General features: G+C 45.0%; 1 protein-coding gene and 1 non-coding gene across 2 annotated transcripts in view; both read left to right on the top strand.

Annotated features, from left to right (window-relative positions):
* The first annotated feature begins 5,200 nt into the window (after positions 1 to 5,200).
* The window catches only part of LOC136004239 (kelch-like protein 36), a 55,161-nt gene continuing 38,888 nt past the window's right edge, over positions 5,201 to 21,473 (top strand). Inside the window, exons 1-2 of the mRNA XM_065660547.1 lie at positions 5,201 to 5,438; positions 19,295 to 19,374. The gene's annotated coding sequence lies outside the window, so the exon portion shown is untranslated. The remainder of the gene's footprint in view (positions 5,439 to 19,294; positions 19,375 to 21,473) is intronic.
* Positions 16,809 to 16,913, top strand: LOC136004526 (U6 spliceosomal RNA). Its single transcript, XR_010608524.1, has one exon. It is a non-coding gene; the product is annotated as a U6 spliceosomal RNA (small nuclear RNA).

Below are 21,473 nucleotides of genomic sequence, written 5' to 3'. Positions count from 1 at the left end.
GGTTTGCCTTTACCAGAAGCAGGAATAACCCAGACTCTCTTCCCCAGCAAATTCTTTAGGTGTGTGCAACACAGGAACTTTATCCCCTTCTACAGTATATAAAAGTTGTGACTGGGCTGGGCCAGCCCTGATGGCAGATCCTCTGGTGTTGACCAACTAGGTGGCTTTTGGTAAATGTGTATCCCAATGTTTGAAAGTCCCATCACCCATTGCTCTCAGTGTAGTTTTTAACAGCCTATTGTACCGTTCGATTTTCCCAGAGGCTGGTGAATGGCAGGAGATGTGATATACCCACTCAACGCCATGCTCTTTGGCCCAAGTGTCTATAAGGTTGTTCTGGAAATGAGTCTCATTGTCTGACTCAGTTCATTCTGGGGTGCCGTGCTGCCACAAAATCTGTTTCTCAAGGCCCGGGATAGCGTTCCGGGCAGTGGCGTGGGGCACAGCGTATTTTTCCAGCCATCTGGTGGTTGCTTCTACCATGGGAAGCACATGGCACTTACCTTTGGGGGCTGGTGGGAGTGTGATACAGTCAATCTGCCAGGCCTCCCCATATTTGTACTTCAACCATTATCCTCCATACCAAAGAGGCTTTAACCACTTGGCTTGCTTAATTGCAGCATATGTTTCACAGTCATGAATAACCTGGGCAATAATGTCCTTTGTTAAGTCCATGCCTTGATCATGAGCCTGTCTACATGTTGTATCTCTGCCCTGATGGCCTGAGGTGTCATGGGCCCACTGGGCAAAGAATAATTCACCCTTATGTTGCAAATCTAAGTCCATCTGAGCCACTTCCACCTGAGCAGGTTTATCCACCGGTTGGTTGTTCTGGTGTTCTTCAGCGGCCCAACTCTGGGGTACGTGAGCATCTGTGTAGTGTACCTTCACCACCAGTTTCTGCACCCAGGCAGCAATTTCTTGCAAAATTGCAGCAGCCCAGATGGGTTGCTCTGCTTCCACAGCTGCCAAGGGGTCGACCTCAAGTCTCCACTAAAGCTTTCTTCCAGAGGCTCCAGGTAGGACCATACTCCCCAGCTGCAGTGTAAACTACATTCTTTACATAGAATCATACAATCATAGAATAGTTAGGGTTCGAAAGGACCTCAAGGTCATCTAGTTCCAACCCCCCTGCCATGGGCAGGGACACCTCACACTAAACCATCCCATCCAAGGCTTCATCCAGCCTGGCCCTGAACACTGCCAGGGAGGTAGTCTAAGCCAGGAATGCATGTAGCCTCTGGACCAGTCACAATGGGGTGCTTTTGCCACTTCCTCCCACTCAGGCTGATTTCAGCCTCTGGTACAGTCAAATCTTGAGAGACTCCTGCCACTCCAGAAATATAAATGGGTTCCACCCCTTGACAGCTTGATGGCATCAGGGTAGACTGTGCACCAGTATCTACTAGAGCCTTATACTTCTGTGGGACTGATGTGCCAAGCCATCTGATCCACACAGTCCAGTAAATACAATTGTCCTTCACCTCCACCAGGCTGGAGGCAGAGCCCCTTTAATAGTGATCACAATATTGGTCCCTTACGTCTTGTAGACAGGGATTATTCCTCTTTATCATGGGAGCTGGATTAAAATCAGCTCTTCCACTCCATTTGGGAACCTGCTCACCAGAGACTGAAGGCTCAGTTTTCATGGGAAGGTATTCCTTCATGTTTGTGCTCCTCTTCAATTCACGCACCCATTCCTTCAGAGATGAAGTAGGTTTTCCAACCCACTTTCTCATGTCTTCTCCATGATCCCGCAGGTAAAACCATGGGGTGGCCCATGGCTTGTACCTCCTACATCTTCTATCTTGAGCAGTAGGATGCCTTTTGTTAATAGCTGAGATGTGTCTTGGTACACGTGGGGAGCTGGACAGATTGGATAGATTGTCTCTCAATTGTTTGAACTCCTGATACAGGTTTTCCACAGCTGAAATGATGGAAGGGGTGAGATTGTCTTCGAACTCTCGGAGGTTATGAATCCTTTCATTCACTGTCGGTGGTACTATGTCATTCCAGGTTATTGCTGCCAATGAGTGGGCATATGATGATGGCGCGTTCCGTGTAAATTTCTACCACATGGGTCGTGTACCTTCGACTTCATCTGGATCTATGGGCCCATTCCCGGCATCCAGCCTGCAATAGATCATCTCTACAATGGCTGATTCCCTCAGAGACTGGTTGTTTTTCTCTAGAGTGGTCCAGTTGCCTGAACGACTCATAACATTGTCCTTGTACAGAAACCTGGCTGAGGGACTGTTTCTCTTTTGCAATTGCTTTCTCAGGTCCCCCTTCCCTGGGAAGTGATCCAGGCTGCTTAGCTTCACTACCTTCTAGTTCATGACCGTCAGCCTCATTGTCCTAGCATTGGAGCAACCAGGTGATAATGTGCTCCCCTGGATGACAGGTAAAATCTTTTCACATATTCCGTAGCTTGGTTGAGGTCTGGGGTCAAGAAGTCACTTCTTCTTCTTCCTCTGATTCATGTAATAATAACTCCTGATCAGATGCTGTCCCGTGTAGTTTGTGCACTGGTTCTTCATCTTTCTTCACTGTAAGGGTTGCTTTTTGTGTCTCTTTTTTGCTTTTCCCCTTGTATACAGGGGCAACCGATATTGCAACAAATTGGTCCTCTTGTTTAGCTGCAGTGATTACCACTGTGGTTGGAGTGGCTGCAGTATCTGCTGTCAGGGTTGGTGCAGCTGCTGTGCTTGCTGTTTGAGTAGCACCAGTGGCTGCGATGTCTGTTGCTCTCAGGGTTTGGGTAGGTGCTGTACTTGTCACTGGGATTGGTGTAGCTGCTGTGCTTGGAGCTGGCGTAGCTGCGCTGCCTGTTGCTTGGGCATCAGATCCAGAGACATTTTTTTTCCCTTTGAAAGTGCTGCACAGTGTTGAACAGGGCTCTGAAAGCATAGGCCAAGCCCCAGCACATTTCCATGATCTGTCCCTCTCTATTATGACCAAGATGACAACACACCTTGTTTAAGTGTTTTACTAATTTTTCTGGATTTTGCACTTGTTCAGTGGTGAAGTTCCAAAGCCTTGGAGGGCCCCAATGGCCTAGATACTTGCCCATAGTATCCCACATACCTTGCCACTCATGACTGTCCAGCCTCAGGGAAAATCTCTTGGTCCTCCTATATTGTCTTCTAACCCTAGACAAGATCCAAACCCGACTCTGCTTAACTTTTGAGATCAGACTAAATGGCCGTGGGTAAAACATGCTCTGTATGTGTGCCAACATGGTGATCCCCATCACAATCAGCAGGCAGGTCTCGAGGGTACCCAAAGGCCATTCAAAACCTTCAGGACTCTCAAATGATGCTGTAAATAGTCTGGTGGGGGAGCTGGGAATATAAGGGAATGTCTCCTTCACAGGTTGACCTCCCGAAGAGGGGAAAATAAGATGTGTAATTGCTAAACACTTCCATTATATACCTCCCAAAATATAGACATGATGACCACCACTGGGAACGCAAGCCAGATCAGTTTCATGATCAATAAGTCTATTCCATAAAGTACAGCGAAACACGAACCTTAGCCCAAGGCCCCCAGCTGATAAACACTAAAAGAGCAAATATTGGCTGTAAGGAAGGTACGACATGCTGAAACTCTGAGATCAAGAGCAACAACTTTGAGAGCCAATAAATCAGCATTGCGAAGAGTGACTATTAATCCAAAACAATAAATGTTTATCACAAATACGATTAGACACACTCCGGTCAGATCTGTCTTTATCTCAACCCTTCGTGCCCCACGCTGGGCGCTACAGCAAACTGACATGTTTTAAACCCAGCTGGTAACTCAGAACCACGCAGCCACTCACTCCCCCCCTCCTTCCTCCCCCCATTCCCAGAGGGATGAAGAGAAGAACCTAAAGAATGTAATTCCCACAGGTTGAGATAAGAGCAGTCCAGTAACTAAGGTATAACACAAATCCACTACTGCTACCACCAATAATAATAATTATAAGGGAAATAAGAAGGGAAGAAAATGTAACTGCACACCACCCGCCGACTGATACCCAGCCTGACCCGAGCAGCAAACTACCCCTTCCAAGTAACTACCCCCAGTTTATATACTGGGCATGACATGCTGTGGTATGGAATACCCCTTTGGTTAGTTTGGGTCAGGTGTCCTGTCTCTGCTGCCTCCCGACTTACCCTCCTCCCTGGTGGAGCACAAGACTCAGAAAGACCTTGGTCTGAGTAAACATTATTTAGCATGAACTAAAAACATCATTGTTATCAGCATTGTTCCCAGGCTGAAAGTAAAAAACCCAGGTGTCCTGGGTTCAGCAGTAGCAGTCATTTTTCTCAGTCTTAAGGAATGTGACTCTCCAAGGGAGCCTTGGCTGTACCAATCATGAGATGGTGGAGTTCGAGATCCTCAGGACAGTAACGAGGGCACACAGCAAGCTCACTCAAGAGATCAGACTGGCCTCTTCAGGAACCTGCTTATTAAGGTTTTTAGTTGTTGCAAAGTAATGCTTACTCCTATCAAGGAGAACTTGACTGTGCACAAGTCCATGGGACCTGATGAAATCCATCTGCGGGTCCTGAAGGAGCTGGCCAATGAAGTTGCTAAGCCACTGTCCACCATATTTGAAAACTCACAGTAGTCAGGTGAAGTTCCCGACGAATGAAAAAAAGGAAATATAACCCACAATTTTCAGGAAGGTAAAAATGGAAGACCCAGGGAACTACGGACCAGTCAGTCTCACCTCTGTGCCTGGCAAAATCTTGGAGCAGATTCTCCTGGAAAGCATGCTAAGACACATGAATAACAACAGGGTGCTTGGTGACAGCCAGCACGGCTTCACTAAGGGGTAATCCTGTCTAACCAATTGGTGGCCTTCTATGATGGGGCTACAGAACTGATGGATAGGGGCAAAGCAGTTGACATCTGTGGAGACACTGTTCTCACAGGAGAATGGGTATTTGGTACATGAACTCTGAATAACCCCAAAAGATATAGCAAGGCCATGAGAGGCCCAAGGAAGCTTAAGCAAGCAAGATAAGAAGAAGCTGGAATTTACTGAGTTGTGAAACCATGGACTGTTGGCAAGCTTTCATGGTCAAGTTCTCATAAATGTGCCTGACCAATTATATGTTAGTTACTAGGGGTCTTAAGGACATATATCCAATCATAATGTGCCAAATCATTGTGAGCAAATGTAAGCAACAGTATATAAGGAGTTGATGCTTTGTAATAAACAGCTTTTGGTCTGATCATATTGATCTCTGACTGAGTCCATTCCGCGGCAAATGGCGCCCGAACAGGGACCCTTTAAATTTTCATAGTGAAATTGGAAAGCGTGAAGCGCGGCGCCGCGTGGAAGATTCAATCCGGCAGGACCAGGATCGGGAGGTAGAAGCCTCAGAGGTAGACGCCTTGGAACGGAGCCTTGTGAGCCCAGAAGACGCTGCTGTGCAATTAAGGTGAGCAGCCGACATTGGTGGAAGAGGATTAAAAAAAAAAAAAAAAAAAAGGATGGGTAATCAAATGATCAAAGAAGAAACGGCAATACTTAAACTCTTCCAACATATCCTCTCTAAGAGAGAGACAGAGTATGATGACTCTATGTTAAAGAGGTTGTTGCTCCGAGAATGGGACTATGGGGGGAGGAATATTACTAGGGAAGAAGCCTCCATTTTATGGATGTTTTCAGTCCTTCTTAAGGTGAAGGGAGCAACCTTTAAAGAGACAGACTTAAATTTTATGTTGAAATGGTCGAAGACGTGTTCTCCAGAGATTGATGAGTCTACCGTATTTGAGGTCTCTTTGTGGAATGGGGTAGGAGTTAAATTGTGGGATGCAGCCGCAAAAGGCAATGACACTGTGAAAAATTTGTTAGTCATTTGGAGAATTATTTTAGAGACGTTAAAGTCTAAAAAATGATATCGTGGAGCCCAATGCCCCACGTCCATCCATCCCGTCCCCCCCCCGAACCTCTGCCAGTTGCTGCCACGGCTGCGAAGACCAAGGACAGAGATGAAGATGATCTTTTTGACTCAGGCCCTGTTGACCCCGAGAAGGAGCCTGTGCACATTCTGCTGTTGCTGTTCCTGAGGTTCTGATGCCTGATAATTCTGATGCTGACCTGGATGGTCCTTTTGACCCGGAGCCTATTCATTCGGAAAAGAAGCCTGATTTATATCCCCCAGATCCTCATGACAAATGGGCAGCTGTAAAGGGAGAAGCGAAACGGGTGGGGGATGCAGGCGTATTGTGTGCTTTCCTGGAGGTGTATGCGCTGGATCAAGGCCAGCGGTGGGAAGGTCTCTCATATGCTCTTATCAGGGGTATCGGGTGGAGTGTGGCAGACCGTGGACTTGGGACCCCATATACAACTCATTTGATACAGTCTCTCTGTGATACTCATGTACTAGAAGTTGGCAAATATAAGTATGTCCATGTTTCTATCGACCCTTGGAGACCTTAATAGATATTGCTGGCCACTTCTTCTGACATAGGCTGGCCACCTGTGTCAGAATGAGTGTGCATTTTGGCCAGTATAAAAGCCCAAGCCTCACGCGATGTGGGGGAGTCAGAGCCTCTGCGGGGACGCCCGCTAAAGCTGAGCCTGCCACCTCACACTGAGATGATGCTTGTTGGAGCTGGTTTCCTGATAGCCTTCACAGGGTCCTTGTACCACGTTCTGTACATGGGACAGTGCAGTGGGAGTAATGATTGTCTGGATTTTGTGTTTCAAATGTTGTAGTTGTGTGGAGTGTGCTTGTGGGATCCCATACGTGTGTGTGTGTGTGTGTGTGTTGAGGTCAGACGCTGTTCTGTGTATTTTTTGTTGTTGGGTTCATGTAAAAATTTTTAACAGGTAGCAGTTTAACATTTCAGGCAAGAAAGGGTTAATGCAAAAGTGCTGTTGCTGGCAGGTATTTGTGGTTGCTGCTGAAGCAGGCAGGCAGCTGTAGCTGCTGCCGAGCAGGCTCGCATTTGTAGCCGTGCAAAGCAGGGTGAGCAACTTCGGAAAAAAAAAACCCAACAAAAAAACAAGCCTCTCGAACTATTGAAGTATTGAGGCAGTTTGTAGAGACACCACAGACAAAGCCTAAAGAGTGCCTGCAATAAGCTGGGCCCATGGTAGGAGCCTTGCTTAGTGTGTTTAAAGTAACCTGGGGGTGAATCCAAGACTTGGAGGAACAGATCGCTTGAAACAAGAACTGCAAACCGAAAAAGCGAGAGGGGTAGTGCAACCACAAGCTTTACCAGCCGTCACCTAAGCAGCATCAGGGTGGCAGAGAAAGAAGAAAAAAAATGGGTAATGATATAGCAAACTCCTTGACTGTTAACAGTGTGCAGTTTACTTCTGCAGCTGCTTCACATTCCTTTTTCATCAGAATGCTTCTGCTTTAAGGAAACACTTTAACCTCTCTACTTCCCAAGAACTGATAACCTGGGGGAGGGGGTATATTTGTGTCCTCCTACCTACAGGTCCATGGCGGCTGCCTGCAAAGTTTGTCAAGCCATGCCATGAGTTGGACAGACGAGTGGAAAAACCCAATGCCTCAGCTACAGGAGCTGACCGTGAATGCCCCAAGCAGAATGAGATAGAGGAAGAGAAAAACGAATGACTACAAAACATCACTTGGGGGCAACTGAAAAGTAACAACTTGAATATGTGTGCTTGTAAATTATTAAAGGCTGTGATTTTGTGTATAAAACCACCTGCATTTACTAGCCAGTTGCTAATAAGAAACTACACCTTGTATTGTCTGGATTTGTTACTTGTAAAAGAGATGTTAGAGCATGCAAATTTGCAGCAGCTGCTAGAAAATGCTAAGGCAAAAGCTAGAAAGATTCTAATATGACGGTAGTGTTATAAAGCAGGCAATGGAACAAATTAAGAGGGTGGGAGAACTCCACTGGTAAGAAATTTCTTTGGCTAGTCCCTCGCTGCCATCAGCATCACCTGGATTCGCATTTGTCTACCCGTGCTCTGCAACTTTACCTTTTTTTTTTTTTTTTTTTTTCCTAAAGTTGTTCACCCTGCTTTGCACAGCTACAAACAGCAGCCTGCTCGGCAGCAGCTACAGCTGCCTGCCTGCTTCAGCAGCAACCATAAATACCTGTCAACAACCGCACTTTTGCATTAACCCTTTTTAGCCTGAAATGTTAAACCACTACCTGTTAAAAACTTTTACATGAACACGATAACAAAAAAAATACATAGAACACCATCTGCCCTCATCACACACACACACAAACACACGTATGGGATCCCACAAGCACACTTCACACATCTTTTGGAACAATATTTGAAACACAAAATCCAGACAATCATTACTCCCACTACACAGTCCCACGTACAGAACGTGGTACAAGGACTCTGTGAAGACTATCAGGAAACCAGCTCCAATAAGCATCATCGCAGTGTGAGGTGGCAGGCTCAGCCCTAGCGAGCGTCCCCGCAGAGGCTCTGCCTCCCTCACATCGCATGAGGCTTGGGCTTTTATACTGATCAAAATGTACACTCATTCTGACACAAGTGGCCAGCCTATGTCAGAAGAAGTGGCCAGCAATATCTATAAAGGTTTCCAAGCATCAATAGAATCATAGACATTTTTGCCAACTTCTAGTACATGAGTATCACAGAGAGACTGTATCAAATGAGTTGTATATGGGACCCCAAGTCCACTGTCAGTCACAGTCTGCCCGATACCCCTGATAAGAGCATACGAGAGACCTTCCCACCGCGGGTCTTGATCCAGCACATACATCACAGGGAAAGCACACAATACATCTGCATCCCCCACCCATCTCGCTTCTCCCTTTACAGCTGCCCATTTGTCATGAGGATCTGGGGCATATAAATCAGGCTTCTTTTCCGGCTCCTTGTCAAAAGGACCATCCAGGTCAGCATCAGAATTAACGGGCGTCAGAACCTCAGGAGCAGCAACAGCAGTCTGATGAGCACGTTCAGGCTCCTTCTTGGGGTCAATAGGGCCCAGGACAAAAAGACTGTCTTCATCTCTGTCCTCAGTCTTTGCAGCCGTGGCGGCAACTGGCAGAGGCTCAGGGGTGGCCAGGGATGGGGGGTGGGACACTGGGTTCCACGATCTCACTTTTTGACTTTAACGTCTCTAAAATAGTTCTCCAAATGACTAACAAATGTTTCACAGTGTCACTGCCTTTTGTGGCTGCGTCCCACAACTTAACTCATGCACCATTCCACAAAGAGACCTCAGATACAGTATACTCATCAGTCTCTGGATAATGCGTCTTCGACCATTTCAACATTAAATTTAAGTCTGTCTCTTTAAAGGTTGCTCCCTTCACCTTAAGGACTGAAAACATCCATAAAACAGAGACTTCTTCCTTAGCGATTTTCTCCCAAGTCCCAAGTTCAAAGGCTTCTCCAACCCCCTGGATTAAGTCCTTCTCCTTAATCCAGAGCAACAATCTTTTTAGCATAGCTTCATCATACGCTGTCCCTCTCGCAGAGAGGATATGTCGGAAGAACTGAAGTACTGCATACTTATGTAGGCAATTAATAACTGTCCTCCAGTCTTTAGCACATTTTTTTTTTTTTCGCTTGCTTGTTATCATCAATCACTCTATTCCAAAGCTCATCTCCAAATTTCCTCCATTCGGGTGGATCAAATACATCTTTAGGATCTCAGAAACAGCCTAACTCTCTCGCGTATTCTAACAGAGCCTTTAATCCCTTCGTTAAGTCCAATTCCTTATCCACTTGCCGCTTCTCCAAGAAGCACTTAAATAAATCATATGCTGCCTCTCTATCCATTATTACTCAATTATTACTCAACTTTTTCTCAACTCATAAGACGTTGGCGCCAATGCAGCTCACCAGGAGGCAGACGAAATACGGGCGGCGAGCCAAGTAAAATCTTGCTAAGGCTTTCAGAACCGACGCTGCCAGCATCGAAGCCTTCTTTGCCTTCCGAAGGCTGCATTCTTCGGAGCTTTCCCAATCCCTGCTGTCTTCCCAGCCTTTAAAGGTACCTGGGTTCCTGTTCCAATCGGTCCACTCCCCTCCTATTCCAGCTGTCTTCTTCGCTCAGTCAAGCAACAGCAAGAGGGTCCCTAGTTCGGGCACCAATTTGTTGCAGCAGGGAGCAATCAACACGACCATTGTGATCAATAAGCACGATTCGTTTATTGGGCTTCTACCTTCGGTTAATGTAACAGTGAATATGCAAATACTAGGCACTTGATTGGTTCTGGCACAAATAAGGCATTGCGTAAGCTCTACACTTTTGCAGCTACACCGTGCACCCCCCCACCATCCTCTTTCTCATGCACTTATCGCTTAGTGTCCTTGGCTGTGATTGGTCATAGTATGTTGCTGTTTGCCGGTGTCCTTCAGTTCCTCATTATCTGGCGTGAGAAGTCTGCACCATGTTCTACACAGATGTCTTGTTTCAGCTCGTTGATGGGAACATGACCTTTCTCTGTTAGCCACTTCTCCACACTTCATTTCTTTCTTTTTTTTTTTTTTTCAGATAAAATTTAAATATAAGTAGAAGTTAAGGGGCCCATAAGGATGCTGGGGAGGGACTCTTCATTAGGGACTGCAGTGATAGGACAAGGAGCAACGGGTTAAAATTTAAACAGGGGAAGTTTAGATTAGATATAAAGAGGAAGTTCTTTACTGTGAGGGTGGTGAGGCACTGGAATGAGTTGCCCAGGGAAGTTCTGAATGCTCCATCCCTGTCAGTGTTCAAGGCCAGGTTGGACAGAGCATTGGGCAACATGGTTTAGTGTGAGGTGTCCCTGCCCATGGCAGGGGGGTTAGAACTAGATGACCTTGAGGTCCTTTCCAACCCTAACTATTCTATGATTCCATGATTCTAAGTTTTGATTTTATTTTTTTCCCCCACACTGCAATGGATCATCGTGTGCACCTCCTGGGATGTATGCATCCCACTTTGGAGACTACTGCTCTAGAGAACCCATTGTAGGTTGCTTAAGAGGATTGACTATATCAACTTTTACATCTTTTTTTCATCTCTAAGTTTTTATGGTTATAGAGTCATTTGATTCCAGGTGTTTCTTTTTCCTGTAGTTAAATCTTCAAATAAAATGTTTTTTAAAGATAAATCTTCATAGTGCATTTGTACACTGGTTTTTATGATTGATAGAGACCAATTGTGCTTAGGAGTAGTAGGATTACAAACATTGGCTTGAAATATAAATTTTAAATTCAGAAATTAATGTAGCTAATGTAGAGTAATGAACCTAATGAGGTTCAACAAGGGCAAGTGTAGGGTACTGCATCTGGGGAGGAAGAAACTCAAGTACCAGTACAGGTTGGGGGCTGACCTACTAGAGAGTAGTTCAGCTGAGAAGGACCCGAACGTATTGGTGGACGATAAGTTGACTATGAGACGGCAGTGTGCCCTTGTGGCCAGGAGAGTCAATAGTATTCTGGGGTGAATTGGGAGGAGTGTGGCCAGCAAGTCAAGGGAGGTGATTCTCCCCCTCTACTCGACCCTGGTGAGGCCACATCTGGAGTACTGTGTCCAGTTCTGGGCTCCTCAGTACAAGAAAGACAGGGAGCTACTGGAAAGGGTCCAGTGGAGGGCCACAAGGATGATCAGGGATCTGGAGCATCTCTCTTATGAGGAGAGATTGCAAGAGCTGGGCCAATTTAGTCTAGAGAAGAGAAGACTGAGAAGGGATCTCATTAATGCATATAAATATCTCAAAGGTGGGTGCCAGGAGGATGGTGGGCACTCTTTTTAGTGGTGCCCAGTGACAGGATGAGGAATAATGGCCATAAACTAAAACACAAGAAGTTTCACCTCAACATGAGGAAGAACTGTTTCACACTGAGGGTGGCAGAGCACTGGAACAAGCTGCCCAGGGAAGATGTAGAGTCTCCCTCTCTGGAGACATCTAAAACCTGTCTGGATACGTTCCTGTGTAACCTGATCAAGGTGGCCCTGTCTTGGCAGGGGTTAGAATAGATGATCTCCAGAGGTCCCTTCAAACTCTAACGATTCTGTGAGTTAACAGATTAAAAAAAAATTAAATTTAAATGTTCTAGCCTGCCTATTATTGAGGGTTTCTTACTTTCACTGAAGGCATTTATTATGCCCTTTCAGAAAGAGAAGAACATGGGAATCAAAGTGATTTGTAAAAAAGCTGATGGAAAAATATTACCATTGAAAATTTCTGTATTTGCTGAAATCCCTTGATGCAATGTAGTCTCCTGTCTCATCAAGTTCTGAGATGCATCGCTGTAGTTCCATGGTTGTAAGTGCATATACATTGAGCAAAAAACCCCAGTGTATAAAAGAAAAAATAACTGGATTACACTGACTCAAACAGGAGGTTCTGCTCAAAAGTCAGTTGCATAATCTGGATCACTGTGAGATTATTGAGAAACAAGGAATCTGATGCTTCATAGAAATAGGATAAGTGGAAGTACTGATAGTGTGGCAGCAGTATGAAAGCTGTAAAATGAAAGAATTGATAGCAAATGACTTAACTAAGCCCAATTACAGATCTAAAGACTACTCCAAAAATCACTGTCTAAGCATTCATAGAATAGAATCATAGAATAGTTAGGGTTGGAAAGGACCTCAAGATCATCTAGTTCCAACCCCCCTACCATAGGCAGGGACATCTCACACTAAACCATCCCACCCAAGGCTTCATCCCTTAGCAATAATGTTCTATATGAAGGACTTGATTCTGCTATCCTGACTTTCATGATATATTACCTGCATATGGAGTTTCATTGAGGTCAAAAGGCCAAATTCTTCTCTCATCTGTACAAGGGGTGCATCTTGAGTAAATCTTTTGAGGTCAAAAGAATTACTTCAAATTTGCATCAGCATAAGTAAAAGCTTATAGCGTGTATTCATATGAGATTTATTTATGCTCTTAAAGGTTACACGCTTGGGCACCTAACTTTTCTTCTAAAGATACAAATTTCAACATTCATGGCATTTTATATGCCTATATTCCATTTTTTAATGTTAAGTTTTTAACTGCTTCTTTAAATAACCTTATTCAAAATACCTATGTGTGGTTCCAAGGCTGAAACAATGTGTTCCATGAAGTTACAATTAACAAGTTTCACAAAGCGCATTTCCTGTTCACATCACAGGATGCAACTAGTAAAAACCAGCATTTTTTTTTTAAGTAGGAGCATTATTCACAGTATAAACGAAAGAAGACACAAAGCTACAGAGGCCACTTAGTAACTCCTTCCATAAAATTAAGGCAATTTGCAGTTAATAATCATAGTCAAAATGATGTTTTTTTTAAGAACAGTATTATTAGTATTTCTTAAAAATAAAGCTACATAATTAACATGTGAAACTCATTTTTGTAAGAAATAATTAGGATAATATTCCAGCAAAGTATTAAGCATGCTAATAGACAACTCGAGTAGCCACAGTTATATGTAAAGTAATATGTTTTACATATAACTAGTCAGTAAGTAAAAGTGAGAAACTTTCCTTCTGGACTAGGAACTTTATGATGATCAGTTCTAGTGCTAAATAGATTTTCCTTGCGTGTAAATAATGCTGCCCAGCAATAGAGTTAAGATAGCCTGATCCAGGAGGTCAATTTACATGCTTTTTGACAGTGGATAAATAATTCTCACTGACGTAATGGAAACTGCATATGGGATAGGAATGGTTAAAAATTTATTAAGATCATCAGTAAAAGTTTTGTATGAAAAAAACAGTAGAGAAATGTGGAGGATTGGCTTGTCGAAAAAGGTCAAAAGGTCACGCTCCCATCAACAAGCTGAAACAAGACATCTGTGTAGAACATGGTGCAAACCTCTCACGCCAGATAATGAGGAAATGAAGGACACCGGCAAACACCAACATACTATGACCAATCACAGCCAAGGCCACTAAGTGATAAGTGCATGAGAAGGAGGATGGTGGGGGGGTGCATGGTTTAGCTGCAAAAATGTAGAAGCTATAAACCAATGATCTTGTAACATGTAGAAGCTATAAACCAATGATCTTGTAACATGTAAAAGCTATAAGCCAATAATCTCTCTGTAACCAAACTATAAACATGCAAGCAAGGTATATAGGTATCCATCTGCTTAGCAATAAACGAGACTTGTTGGTCATCATCTGATGAGCTCGTCTCCCGGCGATTCCCACAGAGAAACTATATTAATGTAAAGTACATAAAACAATGTAGTACTTCAATTTAAAAAAATGAAGATATCTTAAAGTCATTAATTTTATAGAACATAAATATTATTCTTGTGCCAAATTGTGAATGTAATTGCCTCAGTGAATATATTTAAAACAGGGTTTCTTTTGGCTACTTTCATTAATATTTGATGGATCAAATATTTCACTGAAATTTAAAATTAAGCTGTTATTTTAGCTGTAAGAGCACCATAAAAACAGTCTCTTCTCCTGTAGAAATCAATGTAAGCTGTGTATGTAGACTTTCTTTTACCTGTAATATTTAATATAGTCTTTCTGAGACATTGGAAGACTCCTGCAAACAATTGCATGTGTCATCCTTTACTATTGTTATATTTTTTAATCTGATTCACACAATTTCTTGTAGATTTTGCTCTCTCCCTGAGTCTCAGTGAAGCTAAAAATTCTTTCATCTATAATTCTGACTTTTATATTTTTCTTATTCAAAACCTGGAGGATATTTTTCTTGCACTACTGACATACTGTCGTGGTTTAAGTCAAGCCAGTAACTCAGAACCACGCAGCCACTTGCTCCCCAGAGGGATGGGGAGGAGAATCGAAAGAATGTAACTCCCATGGGTTGAGATAAGAACAGTCCAGTAACTAAGGTATAATACAAAACAGCTACTGCTACCACCAATAATAATAATGGTAAGGGAAATAACAAGGGAGAAAATACAACTGCTTACCACCCTCCCATACCCAGCTCGACCCGAGCAGTGATCCAGCCCTTCCGGGTAATTTCTATCCTGGGCATGATGTGCTATAGTATGGAACACCCCTTTGGTTAGTTTGAGTCAGGTGTCCTGTCTCTGCTTCCTCCCAGCTTCCAATGCCCCTCTTCCTTGGCAGCATGAGCCTGAAAAGTCCTTGATCGGGGTAAACATAGCAACAACTAAAAACATCGAGGTGTTATCAGCATTGTTCTCAGGGTGAAAGTCAAAACCACAGCACTGCACCAGGTACTAAGAAGGAGAAAACTGACTGCTACAGCTGAACCTAGGACAGTATCTGCCCTTTATTCCATACCATTCACGTCATGGTCAGATCCCATATTTTTCAATATACCATTCTTTTTGTCTCATATATATACACACATATATATACATACATATATACACCCCCTCACACACAAAGAGAGAGATCATTACTTAGTCCACACACACACAAAGAGAGAGATCATTACTTAGTCCATGAGCCAATCCCTATAAAGCTGATGAATTCATCCAGTCCTTGGTGTCAGGCTCCATCTCTTGTAACAGTCTTTCAGGGAAAGAGAGATGGTATGTAATGCTGTATTGTTGCCTCCTGATGGCACAGCCAAACTTGTCTGGTCACTGCTGAGCTCATCTGGTTCTGTCAATGTTCATTCTTTGTTGTGGTGATGATAGGAGGGAAGTCAGGGTCAGTCGATAGTGACCTGAGGACAGTTATGCTGCCTGTGCCAGCTTTTCCCATGACTTTATTCCCCAATGATGATCATGACAACACGTATCTTCTCTTCAAAGCCCAGAGTGATGGAGATGGGCATCTAGCTGATGGGCTATAAAAGTGTTATATAGCAGGCAACAGCATATAGCTGAGGACATTGGCTGTTTTACCCCAAAATTAAATAGCCTTGAGGTATACACAAACTTCCCCATCTTCCTGCATTGCCCACCAATTATCCCTGAGCAAAAGCAATCCCACGACTGGGTTTGCCTTTACCAGAAGCAGGAATAACCCAGACTGTCTTCCCCAGAAAATTCTTTATGTGCACCACAGGAACTTTATCGCTCTCTACAGTAAGTAAAAGTTCTGCTTGTTCTGGGACAGCCCTGTTGGAAGATCCCCTGGTGTTGACCAACAAGGTGGCTTTTGCTAAAAGAGTCTATGAGGTTGCTCCAGAAATGAGTCTCATTGTCTGACTCAGTTCATTCTGGGGTGCTGTGTCGCCACAAGACTTGTTTCTCAAGGCCCAGGATAGTGTTCCAGGCAGTGGCGTGGGGCACAGCGTATGTTTCCAGACATCTGGTGGTTGTTTCTACCATGGGAAGCACACAGCACTTGCCTTTGGGGGCTGGTGGGAGTGTGATATAGTCAATATGCCAGGCCTCCCCATATTTGTACTTCAGCCATCATCCTCCATACCAAAGAGGCTTTAACCATTTAGCTTGCTTAATTGCAGCACATGTTTCACATTCTTGAATAACCGGGGCAATAGTGTCCATTGTTAGGTCTGCTCCATGATCACGAACCCATCTATATGTTGCATCTATGTCTTGATGGCCTGAGGTGTCATGGGCCCACTGTGCCAAAAACAATTCACCCTTATGTTGCCTATTGAAATCCATCTGAGCCACTTCCATCTTAGCAGCTTGATCTACCTGTTGGTTGTTCTGGTGTTCCTCAGTGGCCCTACTCATGGGTACGTGAGCATCTGTGTAGTGTACCTTCACAACCAGGTTCTCTACCCAGGCAATGATAACTTTCCACAATACATCAGCCCAGATAGATTTACCTCTGCATTACCAGTTGCTCTGTTTCCATTGCTGCAACCACCCCTACAGGGCATTTGCCAGCACCCATGAGTCATTAGAGAGATAAAGTACAGGCCATTTTTCTCGTTCAGCAATGTCCAAGGGCAGCTAGATGGCATTCGGCAGCACATATACTAAAATTGGAACGATACAGAGAAGATTAGCATGGCCCCTGCGCAAGGATGACACGCAAATTCGTGAAGCGTTCCATATTTTTGGACGTACCAACTAGGGGAGCAGCGCTGCTAGATTTAGTACTCGCCAACAAGGAGGGTTTGGTCGAAGTGGTGACGGTCAATGGCAGCCTTGGCTGCAGTGACCATGAGATGGTGGAGTTTAGGATCCTGTGTGGGAGGAATAGAATACCTAGCAAAGCCACAGTTCTGGATTTCCGAAGGGCCAACTTTGGCCTCTTCAGTCAACTGCTAAGGGAAGTCTCATGGGAAAGTGTACTAGGCGGTAAAGGGGCTCAAGATAGTTGGTTAGCATTCAAGGACCGCTTCTTCCAAGCTCAGGATCGGAGCGTCCCAATAAGTAGGAAGTCAAGTAAGGGATCTAGGAGACCGGCGTGGTTAAACAAGGAGCTGCTGGGCAAACTCAAGTGGAAAAGGAGAATCTATGGATTATGGAAGGAGGGGCTGGCCGCTTGGGAGGAATATAGGACAGTTGTTAGAGGATGTAGGGAGGCAATTAGGACAGCTAAGGCCTCCTTGGAACTCAATCTTGCTAGTCGGGTTAAAGACAATAGAAAGGGCTTCTTCAAATACATAGCAAATAAAACTAACACAAGAGGCAATATAGGCCCACTGCTGAACGAAGTGGGTACCCTGGAGACAGAGGATATAAAGAAGGCAGAGGTGCTGAATGCCTTCTTTGCCTCTGTCTTTACTCCTGCAGACTCTCCCCGAGGGCCCCGGATTTCTATAGCCCCAGAAGGAGTCAGGACAAAGGAGGAGTTTGCTTTGGTAGATGAGGATTGGGTTAGGGATCAGCTATGCAATCTGGACATCTGTAAATCGATGGGTCCGGATGGAATGCACCCACGGGTGCTGAGGGAGCTGGCGGAGGTCATTGCTAGGCCACTTTCCATCATCTTTGGTAAGTCGTGGGAAACGGGCGAGGTGCCTGAGGATTGGCGGATGGCAAAGGTCACACCAATCTATAAGAAGGGCAAGAAGGAGGACCCGGGTAATTATAGACCGGTCAGCCTTACCTCCATCCCTGGAAAGGTGATGGAACAACTTATTCTTGACTCCATCACTAGGCATATCAAGGATGAGGGGGTCATTAAGAACAGCCAACATGGTTTTATGAGGGGGAAGTCATGTATGACCAACCTTATAGCCTTCTATGAGGAAGTGACTAGGTGGAGGGATGATGGTAGAGCGGTAGATGTATTTTTTCTTGATTTCAGTAAGGCATTTGATACTGTCTCCCACAGCATCCTCATAGATAAGCTAAGGAAGTGTGGGCTTGACGATCAAGTAGTGAGGTGGATCGAGAACTGGTTGAAAGGAAGAAGGCAGAGAGTTGTGGTCAATGGCGCAGAATCTAGCTGGAGGTCTGTGACTAGTGGAGTTCCTCAGGGGTCGGTGCTGGGACCGGTGCTGTTTAATATTTTCATCAATGACCTGGATGAGGGAACTGAGTGCACCCTCAGCAAGTTTGCTGATGACACAAAACTGGGAGGAGTGGCTGACACACCAGAGGACTGTGCTGCCATTCAGCGAGACCTGGACAGGCTGGAGAGTTGGGCGGGGAGAAACTTGATGAAATTTAACAAGGGCAAGTGTAGAGTCTTGCATCTGGGGAAGAACAACCCCATGTACCAGTACAGGTTGGGGGTTGACCTGCTGGAAAGTAGTGAAGGGGAAAGGGACCTGGGGGTCCTGGTGGATAGGAGGATGACCATGAGCCAGCAATGTGCTCTTGTGGCCAAGAAGGCAAATGGCATCTTAGGGTGCATTAGAAAGGGAGTGGTTAGTAGGTCAAGAGAGGTTCTCCTCCCCCTCTACTCAGCCTTGGTGAGGCCGCATCTGGAATATTGTGTCCAGTTCTGGGCCCCTCAATTCAAGAAGGACAGGGAATTGCTTGAAGGAGTCCAGCGCAGAGCCACAAAGATGATTAAGGGAGTGGAACATCTCCCTTATGAGGAGAGGCTGAGGGAGCTGGGTCTCTTTAGCTTGGAGAAGAGGAGACTGAGGGGTGACCTCATCAATGTTTACAAATATGTAAAGGGTAGGTGTCAGGATGATGGAGCTAGGCTTTTTTCAGTGATATCCAGTGATAGGACAAGGGGCAATGGGTGTAAACTGGAGCATAGGAAGTTCCACGTTAACATCAGGAAGAACTTCTTTACTGTAAGAGTGACAGAGCACTGGAACAGGTTGCCCAGGGGGGTTGTGGAGTCTCCTACACTGGAGATATTCAAGGCCCGCCTGGACAAGTTCCTGTGTGATGTACTGTAGGTTACCCTGCTCTTGCAGGGGGGTTGGACTAGATGATCTTTTTAGGTCCCTTCCAACCCTTGGGATTCTGTGATTCTGTGATTCTGTGATTCACCTTGGCAAACTGACTCTATTCACCTCTCCTTCACAGTTTCTGCAACTTGTCGTCAAGGACTCCATACAGCTGCTTTCCATCTCTGAAGCTTTCCCGCAATATGGCAGGACCCATCAGTAAGCAAAGCATATTGCTTCTCACTTTCTGACAGTTTATTATATGGTGTGGCCTCTTCAGCATGCATCACCTCCTCCTCTGGTGACATTCCAAAATCTTTGCCCTCTGGCCAGTCTATGATGAGTTCTAGAATTCCTACACAACTGGGATTTCGTATTTGAGCTCGTTGTGTAATTAGCTCTCCTGGGTTCAGCAGTAGCAGTTATTTTTCTCCTCCTTAGTAGCTGGTGCAGTGCTGTGTTTTTGACTCTCAGCCTGAGAACAGCGCTGATAACACTGATGTTTTTAGTTGTTGCTCAGTAATGTTTACTCTGACCAAGGACTTTGTGAGTCTCATGCTCTGCCAGGGAGGAGGGGAAGCTGGGAGGAAGCAGAGACAGGACACCTGACCCAAACTAGCCAAAGAGGTATTCTATGCTGCAGAACATCATGCCAGTATAGATACTGGGGGGGAGTTACCCAGAAGGGCTGGATCACAGCTCGGGTCGGGCTGAGCATTGGTCAGCAGGTGGTGAACGGTTGTATTCTCTTCCCTTGTTATTTCCCTTATCATTATTATTATTGGTGGTAGTAGTAGCGGTTTTGTGTGATACCTTAGTTACTGGACTGTTCTTATCTCAACCTGTGGGAGTTACATTCTTTTGATTCTCCTCCCCATGCCTCCGGGAGCAGGGGGGGAGGAAAGGGGGGGAGTGAGAGAGTGACTACGTGGTTCTGAGTTACTGACTGGACTTAAACCACAACATTAGAGCAGCCCACTTACTCCATGTAGCATCGGTTGCATGATGTGTAGAGGAGACCCTGCCTTTGAACATCCAGCTCAGCACAGGCAACCAGGGTGCCAGGAGGAGCTGTACTTCAGTGCTAATCACTTCTGAAGCATCTAGGACCCCTTCATAGGCTGTCAGTATCTCATTTTCAGATGGAGTATCCCTTGGATACTCTGTATCCCCAACTCCTAAAGCCGAGGGTTTGACCTCAAGTCTGGCTTTCTTCCAGAGCCTCCAGGTAGGACCATTCTCCCCGGATGAGGTGGAAAGTGCATATTTTACATCTTGCCTGATCTGTGTGATAGTCTGATCTGATCTGATGGGGGGGGGGGCGGGGCTGGGAATGTAAGGGGATGTCTCCTTCATAGATTGACCACCCGAGGAGGGGAAAAAAAGATGTGTAATTGCTAAACACTTCCATTATATACCTCCCAAAGTACAGAGGTGGTGACCACACTGGGAACACAAGCCAGATCAGTTTCATGATCAGTGATTCTATTGTATTATAAGTCATTACCATAAAGTACAGTGAAACAAAAACCTTAGCCCAAGCCCCCCAGCCGATAAACACTAAAACAGCAAATACCAGCTGTTAGTAAGGTACGCCATGCTGAAACTCTGAGATCAAGAGCAACAACTTCGAGAGCCAATAAATCAGCATTGTGATGAGTGACTTTTAATCAGAAACAGTAAATGCTTATTACAAATACGATTAGACACGCTAATCCTCCTACTGGGGTTGAAGTGGCTGCATTGTCTGTCACTGCGGTTAAAGTGGTTGCTGTGCTCATGGCTGGGGATGGAGCAGCCATGTTGTCTGTTGCTTTGCTATCAGAACCAAATTTTTTTCATGCTCTTTACAGAGCAGGGCTCTGTAGGTGCAAGCCAAACCCCAGCACATGGCAGTGATTTGTCCCTCTCTGGTATTGCCAGGACAACAGAGTACCTTGTCTGAGCATTCTGCTAATTTTTCTGGATTTAACACTTTCAGGAGTGAAATTTCAAAGCACTGGAGGGGCTGTTGTGATTTAAGCCCAGCCATTATCTCATAACCATGCAGCCTCTGGCTCGTTCCCCCCCTTCTTCCCCTTCCCCCAACTCCTGGAGAGATGGGGACGAGAATCGGAAGAATGTAACTCCCATGGATTGAGATAAGAACAGTCCAGTAACTATGGTATAACACAAGCCCTCTACTGCTACCACCAATAATAATAATGATAAGGGAAATAACAAGGGAAGAGAATATAAATCTGAAAAGGGAAGGGGAAAAAACCAATAAACACAAGTGATGCACAATACAATTGCTCAACACCTGCCAACCGATACCT

This window comes from Lathamus discolor, chromosome W, assembly GCF_037157495.1.
Source record: "Lathamus discolor isolate bLatDis1 chromosome W, bLatDis1.hap1, whole genome shotgun sequence".
Taxonomy (NCBI): Eukaryota; Metazoa; Chordata; class Aves; order Psittaciformes; family Psittacidae; genus Lathamus; species Lathamus discolor.
Note: the sequence above shows the minus strand (reverse complement) of the source record. Positions and strands in the feature narration are given on the sequence as shown.